A 22,238-nucleotide genomic window follows, 5' to 3' on the forward strand; every position below is an offset into this window, starting at 1 on the left:
CACTCGTTGGGTCGTACTTGCAAGGCTTTCGAAACGATTTCTCGAGTGCTCTGTCTGGAAAGGCGCGCTCATCGCCGACGCTTAAGCGAGCAAGTCGAACAAGAAAACAAAAAAATCGAATCGATATCCTTATCGGGCCAGCGGCGCGATTGTGATGACCTCGTCGACTGCTTCGGCTTTTTCATCGCTCATGAGGGCTCCGTAAATCATCTTTCGGAGCGTTCCTTGACTTGGCTGGTTGAGGAAAAGGGAAACGGGGGGGGGGGGGGGGAGCTTCTGACGACGATGAAAAGTTTTCTTCATTAAAGCACGCCGAGCATGCTGAGTAGGTGCTGACGTGGCGATAATTTCTTTCTCCGTTATAAAAAAAAAAAAAGAAAGAAAGAAAAGTTAAGGCACGAAAGGATGACATACCAAATTCATCGGTGAATAGCGAGATAGGCGAAAGCTGAAAGAAGAAAGAAAAAAAATATTCACCACTTCCGGAGTTTTCTCGGTACAAAAAAAAAAAAAAATACTGGTCAGTGAAGTATGTAGTAGTGATAAAGGGTGAATGTGGGAGCGGTGGAATATCATAAAATAACAAGTACATGCGTGCATTGCTTAAAGAAGCAAGACAATTAACTATACAGGAAACCACTGGACGATGACAGACTGAAGAAAACAAACAAGAAACGCAAAGAGTTTGCAGACTTTCGTCTTTATTTTCATTTCTCTCTCTCCGACGTCTCCTTTGCGTAGTTTCGAAACTTTTCTAAGGGGGGGCCTCCCCATTCTAGATCAGGTATTCCTCGACGAAGAAGAGCTGTTCAGTGAAACCCGCATTCCTGGCTTCTTCATTTCTTTCTTGTCCTCTTTTTACCTCTCTTTTACTTCACCTGGTTATAGAGCCCATCGGGTTCGTGAGGCGAAGTCGATGAACGGAGACCGAGAAAACTTCTTCTTCGTGTGTGCTTCTACAAGACAATACCGCGAGCATCAAGCGAGCAAGGAACAAAAATTGAACGAAAGAATAAGGGGAATATTTTGCGAACTATAGTAGATATACGGCGACGTTCTCCTCGCGATATGAGACTTTCGCGCGTGTTTCTTTCACGTATTTCTCGTTCAAAGTTTTTTTTTTTTCTCTCTCTCTCTCGTTTACCCATCTGACAGTGCTAACATTCGTTTACTTCTTACGCGCACTTCTGCTTTTCTTACTCTTCTCATCCTATCGTCTGCTAGATTACGAGCTCGACGCCATTATGAATATTGCAGCAAGAAGAGCGTGCCGCCGCGCCTTCTGGTGGCAGTCTCATACGCTCTCGCTCTCTCTTATCACTACACGTGGTCGACGGCGTCGAATATTGGACACCCCAGAGCGTCCACCGCAGTTTGCGGGTCTCCTTCTCTTGCTTCGTTTTCTTTATATATATACATATATATATTCAGCCTCCTTTTTTTTCGGAGAGAAGCCTCCGTGGTATATAGTGAGCTCGACTTGGAATGAAAAGCGGGAAGCGCCGCTTCAGGTGAAAGCGCGATGATGTGAAGGGTTCCTTGAGCGTCCTCTCGATCATCATCTCTCTGATCTCTTCTTATAGTTTACGTTTAGATGAATTAAAGTGCGAGGATACGGCAGCTTACTGAGGCGCTTCGAACTCTTTTCAGGATGAAGGGTGGGATCGGTGGGGCGTGTGAAAGAAAGAAGAAAGAAAGAACGGGAATTTCTTGGGCGTATCAGAAAATCAACATAAGCGTGAAACGTCGCTTCGTAAATTAGTGAATTGTTCTCTTCGATCTATACAGTATTAAAGAGGTGTAGCTCCTCTACAGGGGAACCTACCCTTAAAGTAACTGCCCGACATTGACCCTCCCGAGCGCCTACGCTACATGTATGTCCGATGCTGCGCTGTTTCTCAAAGAACGTGAAATATTAATGCGCACTAATTGAATGGTTACCTTACGTGCGTCGCACGATATACGGAGCAAGGCCAGTGGAAACGAGGGGACTCGAACATCTCCGAACAGTTTTAAGCCTCCGCACTGTCGAACCCCTCTCGCGCACCGCCAATCGCAGAAGCCTTACGCACTCAGCCAATCAGAGCAGGCAAGATGGCGAATTAGACAATATGGCGGAGTCGAGACTAGAGCACGTACCGTTTCAAGCATAAGTAGGCTAAAGCCACTGACTCGGATAGACTTACTGGCAGTGCAGCGGTGAAAATCTAGTTTGTATCCGCCCTGCCAATTCAATCCGTAGCCTCTACTTCCCAGGATCCCCAGTTCGGCTGGTCGACAATCGCAGCGCCACATTTTCCCCAGTGGATAAGTGTTAAACTATGCAGTGGCTCTGCTTCTGAAGTTTGCGGCTGTGGTAAAAGCCTGCCGTACTTTACCTGTGAATGCCCGCCGCTTTTGATAACGCAGACAGGCTCCTTACATGGCCCTCAATACGCTGAACAAGTGATTCGTGATTGGCGTTTACAAAGCAGGACTTAAAAGCCCTGTTTCCGATTTTCGTTAACAACGACAGCTTTTTTGTTAGAGACTCTGGCCACACCCCGAAGTTACTCCCCTCCATTCTTTATATTTTCGTCCCCACGTCCCGCGCATTTTAGCAACAGATCGCGGAAACTGCGTATTACGAGAAGACTTCCATAAACACGAAGGAACACATACGTATGCTACCTGTGCCTTCTTCATCGCGCGCGTCTTTTCGTAATGCTTAGCACATTTTTCATGATGTCGTACCAACTAATTTTGTTCCTCGCTCTACCACCAGCAAACCATGTTTATTCTCTTGTTCACCTCTCTGCCATGCCGTTTACCCTTTTCTCTCTCCCTCTATCGTACGCTAGAGGTTCGATTCCTAGTTCTCAAAGTTCGTTCCTGTGTGTGTCAATTTTGCTGCGCGCATGCCCAAAGCATGTGCCCTTCCCTGCCGTAAGCGATATGTTTTTTTTTATTTGTCTTCCGTCTACACTACATTATTATTTTTGCGCCGGGCAGTCTTGTTTCTCACTTACCTATCTCGTATTCTTCCCTACGCACCATCATTGGGGCAGCGGTCTTCGAACTTCGTCTCCCGCTGTCTTGCCTTTGATCAGTTTCTTTCTCCTTTTCTTCTTCATATCGCTTCTCCTCTTTCCTTCACCCAAGACCAGCGTTCCTGTTCGCAATTACTACACAGCTGCACCAGAATGGGCTTGTTTTTTTTGTTTTTTTCTTCATACTGGTTCTTCTGTTACGTCCATTCGTTTTTGCCTTCTTCTTGTTGTTAGACTTTACAACTTCTTCGGTCTCCTTTTCTTTTTCTTTTTCCTTCGTTCATTCTGTAGTTCCCAACTGTGCGTCACGTGCTCACCATGTCGTCAACACTCGCTCACTCTCAAAAAACAACTGAAACGAATTCGGGGCGAACAGTTGCCAAAGTAATTTTCTTATTCTTTCCTATCCGAATAATAAATGAAATATATATCTCTCTCACCGTTTTTTCTTCTCTCCCTCCCGCTGGCGGTCGTCGCCTTGCACGTAAGTGTGTTCGCTTCCAGTATCCGCAGCCTCTGCGTCCTATACTCCCCGATGCCTCGCGAGTTCCCCGTGTAGTATAACGTTTTCCTTCGTGTCTGGCGCCGGCGTCTGTGCCTTTCTTAAGTTTCACATTCCCGCTTTTTACCCCCCGGAACTCTGTCGCCTTCTTGTTCGTTTTCGTTTGTTCTTGTTTTACAGTGTTCCCCAGTTCTTCTGTATTTCTTCTTCTTCGTGTTCTCTCTCTTCCAACACTCATTCTCTCTTTCTCTCGCTCACTTTCCACGTAGCTCACGGCGCAGACTTGAGAAGCCGTTTGTTTTACGGTCGTGCGGCTGGCTGTACGCTGCGTTCGCCTGCCCTCCCCACCCTATCGCTGCCTTATGTGTTAGCGCGGCTCGTTTTCTCGCCAGGCGTCTACGGTGCGAGTGTGTTTCTCGCCATTTTCGGCGTCGGTTGTATAATACCGCGCGGTGAAATTTTTCGAAAAAAAAAAAGAAAAATCATTTCTCGGAGAACCTCAGCCCGGCTGTTCTCCTCAATTTTGATTCTCTTATTTTTTTCTCTCTGGCTTTTGCTGCGTTCGTGTCGGCTTCTCCGATTGTTTTGCCATATATATATATATATATATATATATATATATATACCTGTTTCTGAGCTTGCCGCTTTGAGTTTTTTTATCAACTTTAGTTTTCATTAAAAAATTTCACCGACGAAGAGCTCGTTTTTGGCTTCAGTTCCCTGAAGTTTCGTATTGAATGTGCGCCTGCATATTGCACACATTCGTGTCGGTGTATTCATTACGCTCCTTGTTCCAGGAAATTGCATCGGGCTCGCGTCATTTCTGGTCTTTGTTCTGTTCGTTTAGTTGCTGCCTTTACGTGTGTATTGTGAGATGAGGTAAAAAAATAAGGGCGAGGGGGAGTAAAAGAGAGACGAGACGTGTCTTGATGGAATAAGTTGCGTTGCAAAGGTGACACGCGCACGTGGGAATACTGACAGCTAACCAGGAAACATTAAGTTAGTCCTCTGTTCAATTGGACATTCTAACTTGCGGCTCTGTTTTTTTTTTTTTCTGGAGCTCAAGCTCGAACTCCCGGATGTGGCTCGTTCAACTCATTATGCAGATGTGTAGAGAAATGTGCCAGCGCAGCCAACCTAAAGTCGCCTGCTGCTAAGCCGGTGAACGCGTGCGCACTTGCCAGAGGGAACAATTACGCGCTAAAATAAGGAAAAATGACAAACAAAAACGAGGCAGACGTTTCAAGGCCCCTATGGGGGCTTCTTGCTACAAAGATGCATAGTCTTTGCATAACTACCTGAACGTTGAAGCATTGTTCGAGTGCGGGTAAGTAGCTGGTAGATTGACCGCTGTCCTAATAATCAAATGCTGCATTGATTGGATCTGTAAAGTTCCTTTAAAAAAAAAAACGCGCAGATACGTGTGTAGATGCGCATGTGCTCTATACACTCGTGTGTTCCACTTAAGGGGATCGTACCCTGGTGGCAATAGCTTAGTGGCAATAGCGTGACACTGCTGAGCTCGAGGTTGCAGGTTCGATATCGGTACCTTGCCTGCATTTGGATAGGGGTGAAATGCAAAAAACAAAACAAATTAAAATTTAAAAAAAAGAACGCGCGCGCACCTAAATATAGAACCAAGGTAAAGAACCCCAGATTGTTAAAATTATTCCGGATTCCCCGACTACGGCGTGCCTGCTAATCAGGTCGCGGTTTTGGCACGTACAAAGCCCACAATTTCATTAGCAGGCGATCGCGAGGTGTTCGTGTGTTCAGTCTTCCCGTGTTTGTAATCTGAGCAGAGCAACCTATACTGTCGAGGCATGCCAGCAAGTAGGTTTCACCTTCTTGCATGCAACGTCAACTATAGTTCCCGTCGAAGCACGTCTAGAGGAGTGGAAGGTATAAGCGCCGCCTGTTAGCGAGCCTCGTTCTGCGCGCTAAGTGCGAAACGATTATCTGCGAGGTTCTCCTCCGAAAGAAGCAACACTCCTTGTGAGCAGCTAGCGTACCTTTACGTCCGCCTGAAGCATCAAAAGCAAGTAAACGCGTAGTCAGTACAGCGTTTGCCGAAATACTTTTTATGCGTATTCTTTATTCGACGCGCGTGATTTACGATGCACGTGTGCAGTGTTAACCTGCAGAACAAAGGCAGGAGAAACGCCCACGTGGACGTCAGTATATAGGCGTAGCAGCGGAGATCTCCGGTAGTCCCCCGAGAGTCATTAGATTCTGCGCTTAAGGGTTATGTGCTGATCAAACAGTATACGCGACTATCCCATACGCGCCATTTTGGCACGAAATACAATGAAAATATAGAGGAACGTTCTCAGCGGCGATTCTCCGTACGACTATTTGCGCTATTTGTCCTTTGTATACTCTATTGAGACTGGTGGGTTTATGCGTATACACTTAAGCGTGATGCCCTTATGAGAAGGGGAAATTGCCGCTTCGCTTGGCGGCAGAGCCTCTGGAAACGCCCCGTTCACAGGACGACAATGCCGCCCAGGAGACGCGTTCTGTGAACTTTCGAAAAGTCGGCCGATTCGAGAACTCTACGCGAAAGTGCGCATCTAACTTTATTTTAATTTTTTTTTTCTGTCTCAGGGACAGAAGCACGTGATGCACTTCTCCTATATATAGGATCACGAAGAAGCAAAACGATAAATGTAATACTCCTTTGTTCGTATCGGAGATGAGGTGTATACGGGGGCATGAAATTATAATGAGCCCATTGGCCCACCACCGTCAATATCCAGCAGCAATCTCCCACGTATACCTTTCTTCCTGGCTGCGATTCTGACTTTTTCTTTGGTCTTTCTGTCTTTCTTTCGTCGGCTTCCTGCCGTCGATACATTTATGGCGGCGCGTGCGCATTTTTCGTAACGTTGCCTGCGCGCGTTTTGTTGCGCTCGCGTTCATCTTTCATTCCTCTCGTCGCTTATTCAGGCGCGATGAAGTCGCAAATTCGCAGCTCTGAATGCGCGCTACGGCTTTATGCGCCTCATAAAGTGTTATCGGTGGTGGCGCCGCCGCTACCGTGACGTCCCAGACGTGCCCTATTTTCTTTCTATTTTATTTCCTCGCTTATAACTTTCTTTTTTTTTTGCGTTTGGCAAAAACAGCACCGTATACGTACGTACACCCGGGAGCGCAAATGTTTTGTCTTGCACGCTTATTTCTCTCTCCCTCACTTGCACTCTGCTTGCATATACACTACCCCAGTCTCGCAATATGCGTGCAGTGTTGTCGAAGCCGGACAGCCGGCGTCCACGGCTTATCGAGAACCGACCGCGTGGTTTCTCAGCGACTGTGTTGTTCTCACGCTGAGCGCGATGTCGCGACGATAAAGGAGACACCTCAAAGCGTTCGTTTATTGACAAAAAAAAAATCAGTGCCACGCAGGGGACACGTCGCCGTTTATGAGTTTTGGGCAGCACTTGCTTTCAAATATAGTGCATAAGCGAGCGGTAGCATATGCTCAGTGATTAGTTAGTCGCTTCGCTGATATTCCGAGCAGGACCTAATGCCGGCGCGCCCCTCTCTCAGGCTTATAGATCCTCCTACACCCTTCAAATCACGATGATTATGATGATGACGATGATGATTAATGACATCCCCTTTGAAACAGGGCGGTGACAAATAGCCACCTAGCCTGCATGATTTAATCAGGTATGCTATACATATTTTTTACCACCACCGCCACCAAATGCGACACCACGCGGCACCAACCAACCCCGCTTCACGTTTTGCGAAACCGTCAGCCAACAGCTGCACCGTATTAATGTGACAGGACGTAGGCTTAGGTCGACGCCGCCGCCGCCGCCGTATTTACGACTGACGTGACGCGACGCACTTTGGCGTCGGAGTCCGTCTCGCCCTGTCGCTTCGAGGGAAAAAAACACAAGAAAAGAAAACACAGAAGAAAAGAACACACACAAGACAACAAGAAACGAATCCCAGAGGCCAGTTCCTTTTATTTTTCGGCCGCGTGTCCCGGGCGTATAGCAGTGGACAGGGCGGCGGGCGGTCTCTTTAATTATGCAGGCGAGCCCCTTCCGCGATTCGACTGTTTGCGCTCGGCGGATGAAAGGGGACGACGACGACAACACACGGACCCCGTGGTCACGCCTGGGGCCCAAGCGCGCCTCCGTGACGACGACCACGACGATGACGACGGGTGACCGCGCTGGCTACGCTCTAATAGAAAAGCGTGCTATCATAATTTCTTTTTGCTGATGCACAAGAACGCCCGCGCTGTGCTTCTGACCCTTTGATCGTGCCTTATCTCTTCCGGATCGAGCGTATATGTCACTTTCAGATATCTACCCTTCTTTATTCTCTATGGTTTCGTTTTGTGTTGAGCCTATTGTTTTATACTTTAACCACACACACTCCTCGTAATAAAGGGGTGTTGGGAGGGGGCGGACGCTAACGAGAACTATGGCGATGTGTTTAGCGTGCTCGGCCTTGGACTTTTGCGCCGAGTGTTTACTATATAGACGTGACTTTCAGCGCGGAAGTGTAGCCCTCGTCGAATCGAGGACACGCGGTGATTTGAGGGCCATTAAATGCTATGAACGGTTAGCGAAAGATCGTTAGTTTAGCCTCTCTATATACAGCTGCGACTTGCAGTGGATTGGTCGCGCAGTTTGGTCAATCGATCCGAGAGTCAGGCGCCGTCGGGATACCCGATCCACGTAATAGGTATACTGTGGACGAACACGCATGGGCTAACAAAAAAAAAATAAAGTACGCGTGTCTGCGAATGCGCTAATTCACTGTTCCGGTACGTGCATCGCACGTGACTGCATGCGTTTGCATGATGTAACTTTTTTTAAAATCTTTTACTACGCATACTTTGCTGCAAATTCCTAGATTTGAAACAAAAAACCCTTCACATATGCATGCCAATTCGAGAAATTCATACATATAAAAAGCAGCGAAGTTGTACGAGGGAGTACACTTACACCCTTTTATGCCACCGCCTGAAATCTACCCAAGGTTTAATTAATTAAGCAAGCGCTTGACTAAATCCGATGCAATTCCTTCGCTATACCAGAGCCTTTTCTTTTTTTTTTCACATCCTTCGCTTTGTCGGAGCTTCGTGCTTCTATAATCTCCGTTATATCCGACGCATGCATGCTGCTGGGGCTTTACCGATACCGGCGTCTGGCTGAGCGTTTTCACGGATGCCTTACTTGGACATACGGCCGCCTCGGGGCTCTGTCGCAGGCTGGTGTGTTGTTCTTTGACATTCGATAGCTTACCAGGCCGACGCACGCCGCTCTCTATACTCAGGACCGTGAGCACGAACTCATGGGCTGGATTCGCGGCCGCGCAGCGGCCCCAATCCAACGGTTGCGGAACTCGAAAGCATGCCAGTCCTTACATTTAGTTCCTTATTTCCTGGTCGATAAACTACAGGCGGTCAAAATTAACCTGGAGCTTTCCATTGCGTCTCTCATAACCCAGATGTTGTTTTGGACGCTAAGCTGTATCAGTCACTGATTTAATGAATGAATTAATCAATCAATCACTCACTCACTCAATGAATCAATCAATCACATAATCAGTCAGTCAGTTTACATGTCTGGCAGTCATATAATTAATTTCTGACAGTTAGTTAGTTAATTGAATGATTATTCATCATGTTCGCAGTGGAGGCACTAATGTTCACTCACAAGAATATTACATTACAAATTAACTCTCTCCTTCACCTCAGGCCACCTTTGGAGGAACTTGGTAGCGCCCCGCAGATTGACGCGATTCAAGGCAGCGTGTTCGTCGTGGTCTTGGCAAGGGACTTTCACTCACATCCGTATAGGATTAACTGACTCGGGAGTCCGGCGACGCGCGGCGTGCCCTGTATACGATATGTGACAGTCTGCATGGCGTCGTCCACCGTCATACGAGATGCCGGCACGGGGAAGGGGAGGGGGTTGCGGGGAGAGAGCCGCAGCGCGCGGGTGCATCCTCATCCGTTTAGGGCCCCGGTCCGGCGGCTAGAAAGTCGTGGGGATCGAGCGCGTAAAGCGCTTAATGGCTCCGATCCGGCTCAGCGTATACGCCTAATGCGGCGAGCGCTCGCCTCGCGTAAGGACATGACACGGCCCTGTACTCCGGCTCGCTTATAGAATCGTGCAGCGTTTCAAATGACTCACCGAAACGCTTCTCCCGAAATCCGCGCGAGTCCTGCGTGAATTCCTCGAGAAGCCTCAAGCTACTATCGGGTGAATGCTAACGTTCGCTTTCTTGAAACTTCATCCAACGAGCACTGCTATCAGCTAGATAGCATTTTTTCCTAGCTCAGGTTGCTACAGCGTCTGTATCTGTCGGTCTGCTTGATCGATCGATCGATTGATTGATTGATTGATTGATCGATTGGTCGCGTTTAATGCCCCAAAATAATGCTGAAGCTATAGTAGACGTCGTACGTGAGATTTGTTCATTGATTGATTGATTATTTATTGATCGATCGATAGCCCCAAATCAACGTTGGGGCTATGACAGGCGCCGTATGTGAGACTTCGCCACGCTATGGGTTAATTCTGGCCACCTGGGATTCTTCAACGCGCCCCTTAATCTTACATCCAAGTGCTTTTTCACTTCGTTTCCGTAAAAATGCAGCCGCCACGGTCGGGAATCGAACCTGCGACCTCGTGTTCAGCAGCAGGGAGTTATAGCCATTGAGTCAATGCGGCGTGAGAGCAATTGTCTCGGAAAGGCACCTGTACCTGTGACCGGGACGAGTCGTCTTTCAACTGCGAAGCGACGTCGATGCACTAACCAATACCGAAAGGGAAAGCGTGTTGAGCTCTGGTTTGTCTGAACGTGGCCCCTGTAGCTATGGATGTGCTGCACCGTTTTAATGCGACGAAGAATAGCGTCTGCCACGCTGCACGCTTCCACCGAGGCGAAGTACTGTGCGAGGAAGTCTCGAGTACGGTTGGTTAACTCGGAGGAGTAGAGTAGTCGGGGTTCTTGGTAGAGAGCTTGGGGAGTTTGTATCCCTCATCCAATATCTGCGCCACTAATGCGGAGATTGGGGGTGCGGGAGACCGACCCTCCCTTCTCCACCCCTCGCCCCCCCCCCCTTTCTTACCGCACTCACCTGGGTGACTGTCTCAGTTTAGCGGTGTCGTGATACGTCGAAGTGTCAGATGACTCAAAGCCCGTTGCACATGCTGGTAGCACAGAGTTTCCTACATAATATTACTAGAAATAACTCTGGCGTCCTAATCCTTCAGATACCGTGGGTTTCAGTGCATGGATTTGTCTAACCATCTAATTGCGTTTGAGGCTTGAGACGTTCTGGTGGCGTTAATCATTACGCTTGGTCTTTCTAAGTTACATGGATATTAGGGAATCTCTAAATTCTCTCTAGCCTATTCGATAGAAGCAAGAGCTCACGGTCAAGATGAAAAGCATGGCCCTGAGCCCTTGCGCTTGAGTGAAGAGGCTGTTATTGTGGGGGCATGCTGCGTCCGGGGCACTGACGAAAAACACGCCCCGTCCTATTTAACCACTCCTCTGTCAATGCTCGCCACGATAGGCGTGGTTCGTGTTCGTGGTGCCGATAGTTGTCCTCTTTCTCAGAAAGCCTTGTGGTTCGACATCGAATTGGGGCACCGGTACTCTTGCTATAGTTAGGTATTTCGTGCCTCGGTATGTTTTCGCGTACGGTTAGCTCGAGTCTCGGTGCTGTTAACTTGCGCCTGTCTCTTGTTGGAAGCCGGAGACATACTGCACATGTTGCCAACATCTCATAATGTAAATTATTCAATCAAATAATTAATTCCTTTGCGAGCGGTGTTTACTGACACTTATTTTATTCTGTCCATCCTCCTCAACTGGGCGTTCACCTGATAAAGCCCACTACGCTTTCTTCTCTTGCTTTTTGTCGAATATCTATGTCCGCGTTTGCGTGAATACGACAGCGGTGCGTGACGTCGCATTTCTAGCGCATCGGATCCACGGGAAAGCGGCGGTGATGCGCTAAGATGTCGAATCGCATTAATACACCATGAGAGGGTAGGGCAAGTCGTCTCACTCGGTACATGTAAAATGCGAGTGTATCGCACTGAGGGAGACAGGAAAATGCGAGACGACTGGCCATCGCGCACTCGCCGAGAACAGGTCCTGGCTTGTTTCGGACGAAGATGGCGCCACGTGTCAACGCTGCGCTCTGAGAAATCGTACGGTCGCATACATGTAAACGTGACTCATAAAACGTGGCTACAGTTTTGTGGTGTCACCTTTGACATTTAAAGGGGACCACCGTACGGTAGGCCGATGGTGGCACCTTTCGGAGTAAATTTTTCCACAGTAGTAGTACATAGGACACCGCGAAGCCAGGCCTAATATTGCGAGCCTCAAAGCATGAGGTTTGACACTGCTGTTCTCATAACATGCCACTGCAAATATTACTTGAAGTACCGCTACCGTAATACCTGGTGGGAAAGTAACTAGAAAATCAAAACCAGCGCAGCTGTTGCCATTGTTAAGGCAGTGGAAGGTTAGCGTTATCAACAAGTGTGCAAGGCTGCACCTTTGTAACGCTTACAACGATAAGACTGTACGTGTGTTCGGAGTTTCGTGCGATACGAAATACGAGCTGGCTGAAGGTATCTTTCGATTTGGCCCCCGTCCACTTCCACACAACTCCAATGACTCTCTGCCGATCTGCTACAAAGCTACATCGTATCTCGCGCCTCTCCGTGCCATCCATTAGTCACGTACCACTTTTATTATACGTACGCATGGGCGCATTCAAAGGAAGCCAGCTTGCTTTGTTCGTGACATCCCGTTCTGCGCGCTCCCGGAGCGATGACGTGACTAATTTTGGCGCGGAAACAAAGGACTTGATAGTCGAGGCAAACATTCTTTTTCTCTTCCGGGCGTCGCGCAACCCGGCTTTCAGAATGTGGCCCAACCGGTGGCAGGCACCATTCGGACTCGAGGGGGCTGGGGGAGGGGGGGGGGGGCGCCGCGTTCTCCTCTTTCAAGCCTCGTGTGCGTGCGAACCAGCGAAACACGCTCACGAAGAAAGAAAGTGTGGGAGAACTATGCTCCACTCCACTAACGCCGTGCAGTGCGGCGAAGGCTACGGATCGCGTCAGTTTAACCGGAAAAGTGAACTAGAAGAAGGGTATCTTTCATTGGACAGTCTTTTAGCGTGTCTGGTATTCCGGGATACGCAATGGCGTTTGCGTATTGCCGGGCTACCGGACGTTGGTGGCGAGATCTTGTGACGCTTCGTCTAACCATAATGCCGCCGAGACACGTTTTCGTGTTCCATGAGTCTTCTTGGTAAAACAAAACATTTAAATAGGCAATGTGTTCACGATGGCACCGCTGCCGAAACTTTCCACAAGCAGCGAAGTGGAATACACTTCTCAGTATTGAATGAATGGACGAATGTATCTTATATGCATCTCCTTTTAAAAGGGATGCTGGCGGATGACACAAAGCCCACTATTTGTACCTTTCTTCCACGCTTATTATCGACCCTGAACCATGGGTCCCATGGTTCGCGTTAACAAACTGACGAACTCAATATAAATGTATCAGCCTAAAACTATCGTCCTGTCTTTCAATGCGTTCCCTACCTTTACGCCAAAAGTATGCCACTGTTTTACTATTCACCACTAAATATTTATTAACCTTTCTTCTATTACTCTCAAAGCTAAAGGCCTCAGGAATGGTAACCACATCTTCATTTACCTCTGTATAGATACTGCGACACGCCAACGAAATAAGATCGTATGGTTCCGGCGCTAATTCCACATGCTGCGATTGTACAGTCACCGTTGGCGAATTTTCTATGACAGCATGTTATCAGACATCCTCACCTGGCTTCGAGCAGTAAAGCACCACGCTTTGAGTTATCACAAAACACTTTTGTTTCTCGTTTGATTTCGCTCTCACTGAATGTGAAACGAAAAGCAGGCTTCGCTGCACTGCACGCAGTTGGTGAGACAGAGTGCGCACACAGGGTGATGTGTTTAGCTGCGCCATCGCAATGGAGGGGCGACGGCCGGATCTCGGGGACGCTTATCTGGGTTCCCGGAGCGCTCGCTCGCGCGACCCACGCGAGAAGAAACGCGCGGCACCGCGACACCGTATAGGCAACGCTACGCCCCTTTCTGCGTTCCACGCCACTATAACCGTGCTCTGCGCGCTCGCGAGTTCCAACACAGTCCGGTCGTGGTGCGAGTGATGGCCTAAGAGCGAAGAGAGAACGAGGTCGGGCGTTGCAGGGGTTGTGGAAACGGGGTGTGTTCTGGGCGAAAAGAAGCCCGATGTCACGTCACTTCCGCTTCCTGTTCACCGGCTATCTCTGGTCACTTTCTGGAATTGCGTTTCTCACTCTCAATCCTCCCCCCACCCCGCATCCCTGCAAGTGGCGAATCAAACTCCCCCTCTATCTCTCTTGACTCTCAATCTCTCTGGCAACCTAGGCAAAATCTATTTTCCCAGCACTTTAGCTTTTTATTGTCCTTTGGTCTTTTAAAGAGATAAAGAGAAAAAGAAAGAATACCTTCTCCGCTTTAGCTTGGAAGTGCGCCGACTGACACCCTTTGTGCCCCGCTGTAGCTACCTTCTATACGCAGTGAGCAGCTGCTGCAATGTCAGTGCGCTGGAGCACGCTCGAGTGGAGGGCGAGTTTGTTGAACTTTTTTTTGCTTTCTGTATATTTTTCAACCCTCTTCGCGAACGCTTTGCGCCTCGCAGTAGGCGTATTCAATTGAGCGTCAGTTCTCGCGGAATGCCACGACTGGTGGACTCGGTTCGCGATAAGCCGTCCGACCGGATGTCCCGTACGGCACGCTGAAAGTCCGACTGCTCTCCGCTATTGGCGATCTCTCTTTTCATCGGCTGGGGATTTTGTTCCGTGCATCTCTTTCCTGCGTGGCTGTAGGGTGTGGGAGTGGGAGCTGAAGGGGTTTCCTGACTGATGCTGTCACGTCCTTTGTATACCGCCTTCACTCTAAAGAACACCCTTTTCGTGCTCTGGAAGTGTTGGCCCCGTTTGCCTTTTATGCTGTCCCTATTCTAGTTGATGGGTGGTTTGCTCTTTTTCATTTTGTTGCTATATGGCTCGAAAGGACACGTTTTGCTTCAGCCTATGCGAATAATCAGTGAGTACTCGGGCGCCATATGAAGGTTACTGTGCAAGTGCTGACCTATCAGTAGCATTAGTGCCAGAAGGCGCTTTGGGCGTGACTCTGATTATGAATGCAGATAAGGCGAGACTGGAGGGCTGGTGAAAGGGCGACAGAATATATCTTCTAGAGGCAGCAAGGGTAGGGGGTATGGGGGGGGGAGGTCCCTTTAGGACAAAGCCACCCCTCCGATATCAAAGCGAATCAGTTTATATATCTATGATTGATATACATCTTAGACATATCTTGATATATCTTAATATGTCTTAGGTATATCTAAGATCTATCCCTTAGGCGTGCATGAATAGTCAATTTCAAGATTGAATCGAATACGAATCGAATACTGCCAACTGAAAATCGAATAGAATATCGAATACTTTTCGAATGATTTTCGAATATTCGTCTGCCATTTTCACGAATATTATAAGACGCTCCTCGCATCGTAGTATTTTAACAACGTTAGCAAGTTTTTGTCACAGCATTGCACGTAATAAAGTTATGTCTATTAAAACCAGAAATTGAGCGTTAGGAGCAAATAAGGACCCATTGATGTGTGCGCATGATTGACAGTTTAGCTGTAAAAGTCCGACTCCCTGAGCAATGTAGCCAGCTCGACTACGCAACTTCTCGTGTTTTATGCTTAATATGGCGGCCGGATTAAGCTTGTCCCACATTTGCCCAATTTCATGCTTGATCGAGAGCAGTTGGCGATTTGAAATATTCGAAAACTATTCAAAAAATATTCGCATTTTCGAAAAGTTGCTATTCGATTCAAAGACTGAATGGAACAGTTCAATACGCAATTCGGTATTCGAAAGTTTTGAATATTCGCACACCCCTAATGTACCTGTTTATCTGTGTCTGTGTGCCTGATCTGCTTGCCGGCATCTATCTATCTATCCGTTTATCTTTGTCTGCCTGATCTGGCTGCATCTTATGTATCTGTCAATCTATCTTACTCTGCCTGATCTGTGCATCCGTCTAACATTCGAAGCTATACCATATATAAATAACCTTGCCTGAAACATATTGGTTTTGGAATATAGTAGTCCCCGTTCTCCGAAACTCAGCAATATTTTCACTTTTTCCTTTCTTTTTCTCTTCTTTTTTTTTCCACGCGAGGAATTCTAGAGATCTGAGGAGAAAAATAGTCAAATATACCTTCTAATGTAACCGGTGCTAAAGAGAAGTGACAAGGAAGAGGAATTTAAAAATAGATATAAGTCGAAGAAGAAAATGAAATGACAGCTTTCTTTAAGGCCTAGGTCGCCTCCGGTGAACATTCTTGGCATCCGCTAATGGAATTCTAATGGCTCCCACGTCGTCAGCCAGCAGGCAGCCGCAAAGGAGGGCACACGCTACGGTCTTTCTATCGGTGTCTCTCTTCAGGGGAGTAAACCCGTAACATGGACGCGACCCCTGACGTGTTCTCGCCTTCATTACCGTGGCAGCGCCTCTTACTCGAATATACCGCATAGATTCGCATAATGGCCGTGGAGATTTTGGCCCAGCATGGGTTTTGTGTCTGCGTACCCCTGCCATTTCCACCTCGTCACCTGCCCCCTCCACCTCCCTTACACAGGGAGACAAAAATATTTAGAAAAAAAAAACGTCGGGAAGAAATTATCGGAGGGCAGTTGTCAGTGTCAAGCGAGAGGGTCAACGGTGCACCTGCTGTGGTATGCTGCTCGAATCACTTATTGGTTAGCGCTAATGGTTAGTACTATGAAGGCGCGTGGGTACTGTGACGGTGCACCTTCTCCGGAATCGGCCCGCGTTACAACCCACATGCTGTGACCTGCTATGGACCACCAGGTGCAACCTTTGACTGCACAGACAGGTCAGCTTTGATCGCATTGCTCCCGGTACCGGCCCAATTTGCTCGGCAAGACAGCCACCCATGCGTAGGGGGAAGTAACTGAAGAGCAAGAGAAAGCTTCGCTTTAAAAGCCGTACTCAATCAGGTAGACTGTCCCGCACCACCTTCGACAAGGTCAATCTAATTTTAATACTTTGTCAGTGTATTAATATCTTCCCGTACCTTAGGAAAGCGAACAGAGACGCTTTATTGCGAAAATAGCATGAAACTCAGCATATTCGTGTCTGGCCGTAGTAGTATGCGCCGGTGGGTTGTCTTACGATTTCCACTATTGTGCATTTCGATCCGCGCTAGCCGATGAGAATGAAACAAGTATTTGGGAGAAGAAAACAGCCACTTCCTTGTGATAAAGGCAACAAGCATAACTCAGCCATGTCGAGCTGTAGCCAGTATGCGCCTGTAAATGTTTCCCACGTTTTCCTATATGTAAGTGTCTCTACGGAATTTTCATCCTGCAAGGGCAAGCAGGTCAATTGCCTAAAGTCATCCAGCTCATTACAAACAATTGAGCAGGTGAATTGCCTAAAATCATTCTGCTCGTTACAAACAACTGCGCTTTTATTTGCGCAATCGCCACGCCGCATTTCTGTTTCGTAATGCCGAGAAAGAAAGACGCGGTAAACGGCACGAGCCTATGCGGTACCTATCCTAAAATTTCTCCCTTTCCGCTATGGTTTGTCTCAGAGCCACCCTTTTTCTTTTCTTTTTTTTTCTTTTCGTCGCTTTCTGCTTGATTCAAAATTCTGCTCCGTTGGGCCTCGGTTTTGTGGTGCAAGACTTACGGTTTCTCCGAGAGCAAAACTGCCGAGGCTGGCACGGTGGTTTTGTTCTCCGCACAGAGAGAGAGCAGGGAAGCATTAAAGCGCCATTTCGCTGCCTACGTCGCTACTCATCTCCCAAGTTTAGCCATACGTCTTCTTTTTTTACTATATCTCTCGTTAGCCTTTATCGCCGTTATCAGTCGTACCGTGCGCTTTCGCCTAAGGACTTTCTGGTCTAAGTTTGTTCCCATTAGAAGCCGGATATTAGAAAGAGTCTGCGCGAATGAAATTTCTTCAGCCACTGCTCCACTAGCGTCGAGGTCATGCTGTACTATAATGCAAAGGCTAACGATCACTCGAGGGGCCAAAAATCAAAAACGTTGAAGTTTCCTCGACAATGATGCCGCTTTCGTATATGTTAGCTCTAGATCTATGAATCTAGAAGGGGTGGCCATTGAACAGTCTCAACCTTTGTCCGTATCTTTACGTTTGAGAGTTTCTTTGTAACGCTGCCGGATTGCTTTGACTGTTATCTCGTAATGCGGTCGTTTGTGCATTGACTAATAAAGCTCGTGCTTCCACGCAATCTTTTAGGTGTATAAGAGTACGTGCGCACCACACCTATCTGTGCTGTTTCGTCCTGTTGCACGTGGATTAGTGCGGAGCGATTGCAAAAGGGTGCGACGTCGGGCTTCATTATTCATCTTCGAAAACGCGGGAACAGCGCAAGGAAACAGGACGATGAGAGGAAATAAATAGATGGCAGATCTAAATACGCACTACCTGTTGGTGAGACAAGAAGTAGCTGGCAACCACACGGGCTTGTTCGTACTCCCGCGCGAACACCTCATTTTCATAAGCCATGCGCGGACTTCTTGTTATCCTTCTCATCTGCTGGCTCTTGCCAACTACGGGTGGCTGGCAAAAAAAGAAACGGTTGGTGTTCCTTAACTTGCACCTTTTCCGGCCTCTGCATGCCCTTGTGTTTGCCTCTGTCTTCGCGAGCCTGAGTGCTCTCAACTGCGTTCACACCTGCGTTCAGAGCTGCGTTCAGTGCGTTCAGTGCGTTCAGTGTTCACAACTGAGTTCAGTCTTTCGTCGTAGTACATGGCCCAGCTTCTGCGGCGTTCTTCTGCGGAGTATGAGGTCTTGGGTTCGATTAGTGGTCTAGCGTGACGCTCGCCATGTCTGAACAAAATCGCGCTTCGTGTTACAGTGCCATTCTTTTTTCTTTTTTTTTTTCGCTGCCTACCACAAACAGTCAGAAAGTTCTGCAATGCTTCAAGATCGCGAAGCCCGTCTTAGAATGCGTGACATATATGAAAATCACTCGGGTTTGCTTCGCAAACAGCAAAACATAATAAGACAGCGTGAAACCTTCCAAGTTTCGTAAAGACTACTCCCTCAACAACCGGGTCGAGACCTCTGACCTTTCCCCCTTTCCGTTTATGACGAAGTTTTTTCCGTTCTTTTTTTTTTCTTTCACGGAGCACGGAACGGAGGCTGACACGACTCGGAGCGTATATAGCCGAGGAAAAATGTAATCTTTAATTTCGGCCGTACGCGGTGTACCGCGCGAACGAATAGCCTGGAAACGACAAGCGGTGTAATGGAATCCGGCTCGCCGCTGCACAGAGAGGTTCCAGCAATTAAACCCCCATCTTCAAGCCCTGGCGCAAAACCTTTTTTCCGTTCCTTCTAATCATTTCCTTACACTTTCTCCTACGCGTTTGTTTTTCTGCCTATATTAAGTGAATGTGATGTCTCCTCCGTACGCACCCAATTTTAGCTTAGCAATTCTGTCCAAGCTCTCTCTCTCTCTCACCTTTATTATCATACTTCTTATTAATTGAAATCCGTATCACGGGGTCTGTTTTTTTTTTCTTGCGGTCTAGTTTTGCAATTTCGCGCGAGGGAAAGTGTGGTTTCTGGAAGAACGAACGGTATCCTCTCGCCTCAGGCTGTCGGGTGCGTTGAGCACAAGTGTCTATAGCTCCGTTCGAAAATTTTAGAAAAAAAAAAACATTCGAGGATCAAGCGACGGACAGGCAAAGGAGGTTGGGAAATAGACGGGGGAACAAGAGCTCAGCTCGTGGCTATTTTTTTTTTTCTGGGCTCCGTAATTAAACCTGGCAAAGTGAATCGGAGCGAAACGTCACCGCACTTCCTCCTCCGTGTGTTTGTGTTTCGTTGGTCCCCGGGGTAGGGTGGAATAAATACAAAATAATAAGTAAATAAAAGAAGGGGGGGGGGGGGGGGACTCGGCTAAAAGAAAGTAAATGTGCATAATCCCGTGTCTCCGTAGGTAGCTGCAGGATGTACTGATAGCCTTAATAAGAAACGGGTCGCCGTTTCTCTTTAATTATTTGCGAAGAGAGAGAGAGAAGGAGACAGAGAGAAGGAGAGAGACGAGTAACCTCCACCCACTACCACCCCCACCGCTATAAACCTACGAGCCGTCCAGTTTTTATTTTATTTCTTTTCTTACTTAAAGGGTGGGACGTTAACCGTGTAAGCGCACGTAATTACGTTGCTGTGATTGCGTAGGGCCAGGCTAAGTAATGAGCGCTGCGGTTCAGCACATCTTTTCCGACTAGCTGCGCGCGTTTGTACGATGACCCCAAATTGAAAAATGAATAAAAAAATTACGCCGAGCAGTAACTTGTAACTACTGAGAGATTTAAAAGCGTTCTATTATTAGGCGACCGGTATATTGCGAAGCGTGCTTGACATGGGGAAGATATTACGCTCGTATGGTTTATTAAGGCCGGGTTATTATATACATCGCTGGTCTAGCGTCATATTTCAACTGCTCGGACGCCGAATGTAGCGGCCATGACCAGTTGATCAGTGTCGCGCAGGGCGAGTCACTTATCGTGACAGCTGTTTTGTTTTTGTAATAGTTTACAAGGTGTGGAACGTAGATTATTAGAATTACCTGCATGTCACAGCCTTAGCTTTAGTTAGAAGCGTAAACCGGACGTGCGTCTGGTTGACCTTCCTATCTTTCCTTCCTGCCTTTTCCTCCTCCTCCTCCGCCTCCTAGTTAGAAGCGTCAATGAAGGCGATTTGCCCCGATCCACATATGCTTAGTGGTGCCTTGGGCTCCAAGTGTCTTGCCTCACGTTTGAATTCCGTTTCTTTAATGAAATGGAGTTTACTTTATGACTATCGAAAATATTTTTCATATAACTAAGTACTCGTATCTGGGGCTCTTGTTCTCTTCTTTTCGTGACACTGACGTTCCCCATAATCATTAGTATATGTCCGCCATTTCTGAAAAAGAAATATATCTTAAACTTACCCTTAAAGGGGTATTAAATAGAAAAATTAGGTAAGGCTAGAGTGGTACTCCTGAAGTTGTGCAATACAATATACAAAATAAAGCTTCCTGCGCGAAAAGGAGTAACAGTCACCAGCGAACGGCGATATCGACTCCTCTGTCTATTATTATCTCGATGAAGAAAAAGGAACTACGAAATGACGCAATATTTCGAGGCAGGTAGCCGACGCAACTTTAGAAATTCGCGCAGAGTTCGCGCTCTCCTAGCTGTCATGATTTTTTTTTACATCGTTTACTCCAGGCTGACTATGTTTGCTGTACTGATCACCGTGTCAAATGACTATGCGACTTAAATTCCGCGTTTGCAAGCGCGAGCTTGCAGCTTCGCAAGTAACCTGTTAGATTTTTAAAAAATTGGCAGTAACCATCGGAGGATCATTCTCGAAGCTATAAAATACCTCCCCGGTAGACGTGCTGAGATATGCTACCGAGGGACACCTAATTGGTTAGCTGTACTGGTTAATGCGGCAAACTGCGTCGGCACTTAGGCGTTGCAGTGCTTCCATGGTCAGGCTGAGTTACAAATCACATTAAAACCATTGCGAGGGTGCCTATACTGCGCTGGTATCAGCATAAGCACACCAAGTCGCCACCCCTGATTGCGCTGTCTCCGTGACCGGCCCAGTTCACTTGGTCAGACAGCTGTCAAGACAATGGGCATGAGAGGAAGAATTTGGAGCGTAAGAAGAGTAAGAAATAACAAAAACAATCTTTAATACTCTAGTTTAGGTGAAATCGGTGCAAGGCTTCGAAAGTCTAGTTTCACGGAAGCACGAAGGCATTGTTTCAACCTTTGTCCCCTGTCGCTGGATTCAAGCGTGATCCAACTAAACAACTAATAACCCAATGAGCGAGCAAACTGACTCCTTGTCTAGCTGACTAGCTCGCTAAGCCGCTCGCTCACTTGCTGTCACACTGTCTAAGCAGCTGACAAACAAAATAAAGAAATGTCGAAAGAATGAAATCGATACAGTCAGTAAGCAGCCATGACGACTGCACACCTACGAATCAACGAATGCGACAGCAAACGGCTGCGGGTCTGCGAATCAATGAGCGATAGTGAATGCTCACTACCAAAGAACATAAACATGCGAGCGGCCAATAGGGAGACTAACCTTACCTCAATATATGCGGCGCGCGTATTTATCCAGACAACCGTTTCTCGTCACCTCGTATACACCGTCACGTGTTGAGTTGCAGTGGTATCTTGTTTTTGGTATTCTCGTTTTTCTTGTATTTCTATCTCGTCCTTTCTCTCTCTCTCTCTCTCTCTCGCACTGTCGTTGGACGCTTAAGTAGGGGCAAGGAGCAACGTCAGGCAGAAAGGACATCCCATACCACTCACAAGGAGGACAATCCTGCGCGTCATGGAGTGGCTGAGAGCTGCTTCAGTGACCGCGACGTCGCGACACTACGCCTTCTTTACGTCACTGGTGCCAAATATTTGCCTTCAAAGCAATAAGGCCCCCGCTTTAGCGTGAAACTGCAGCAGCCTCGGCGATTGCCGCGGTGCGAGTCGCCCTTCCTTTGACGCGACCGGCGGCTGACCTGGAAAG

Source organism: Dermacentor silvarum, chromosome 8, assembly GCF_013339745.2.
Source record: "Dermacentor silvarum isolate Dsil-2018 chromosome 8, BIME_Dsil_1.4, whole genome shotgun sequence".
In the NCBI taxonomy this organism is placed as follows: Eukaryota; Metazoa; Arthropoda; class Arachnida; order Ixodida; family Ixodidae; genus Dermacentor; species Dermacentor silvarum.